Below are 1,118 nucleotides of genomic sequence, written 5' to 3'. Positions count from 1 at the left end.
TGGTTCCTCTGCCTTTTCTAAAACCAGCTTGAACATCAGGAAGTTCACGGTTCACATATTGCTGAAGCCTGGCTTGGAGAATTTTGAGCATTACTTTACTAGCCTGTGAGATGACTGCAATTGTGCGGTAGTTTGAGCATTCTTTGGCATTGCCTTTCTTTGGGATTGGAATGAAAACTGACCTTTTCCAGTCCTGTGGCCACTGCTGAGTTTTCCAAATTTGCTGACATATAGAGTGCAGCACTTTCACAGCATCATCTTTCAGGATGTGGAATAGCTCAACTGGAATTCCATCACCTCCACTAGCTTTGTTCGTAGTCTACTTTCTAAGGCCCACTTGACTTCACATTCCAGGATGTCTGGCCCTAGGTGAGTGATCACACCATCGTGATTATCTGGGTCATGAAGATCTTTTTTGTACAGTTCTTCTGTGTATTCTTGCCATCTCTTCTTAATATCTTCTGCTTCTATTAGGTCCATACCATTTCTATCCTTTATTGAGCCCATCTTTGCATGAAATATTCCTTTAGTATCTCTAATTTTCTTGAACATATCTCTAGTCTTTCCCATTCTGCTGTTTTCCTCTATTTCTTTGCACTGATCACTGAGGCAGGCTTTCTTCTTGCTATTCTTTGGAACTCTGCATTCAGATGTTTATAGCTTTCCTTTTCTCCTTTGCTTTTTGCTTCTCTTCTTTTCACAGCTATTTGTAAGGCCTCCCCAGACAGCCATCTTACTTTTTTGCATTTCTTTTCCATGGGGATGGTCTTGATCCCTGTCTCCTAAACAATGTCACGAACCTCATTCCATAGTTCATCAGGCACTCTATCTATCAGCTCTAGGCCCTTAAATCTATTTCTCACTTCCACTGTATAATCATAAGGGGTTTGATTTAAGTCATACCTGAATGGTCTAGTGGTTTTCCCTACTTTCTTCAATTTAAGTCTGAATTTGGCAAGAAGGAGTTCATGGTCTGAGCCACAGTCAGCTCCTGGTCTTGTTTTTGCTGACTGTATAGAGCTTCTGCATCTTTGGCTGCAAAGAATATAATCAATCTGATTTCGGTGTTGACCACCTGGTGATGTCCATGTATAGAGTCTTCTCTTGTGTTGTTGGAA

This window comes from Bison bison, unplaced genomic scaffold (assembly GCF_000754665.1).
Source record: "Bison bison bison isolate TAMUID 2011002044 unplaced genomic scaffold, Bison_UMD1.0 scf7180017864492, whole genome shotgun sequence".
Classification (NCBI taxonomy): Eukaryota; Metazoa; Chordata; class Mammalia; order Artiodactyla; family Bovidae; genus Bison; species Bison bison.
Note: the sequence above shows the minus strand (reverse complement) of the source record.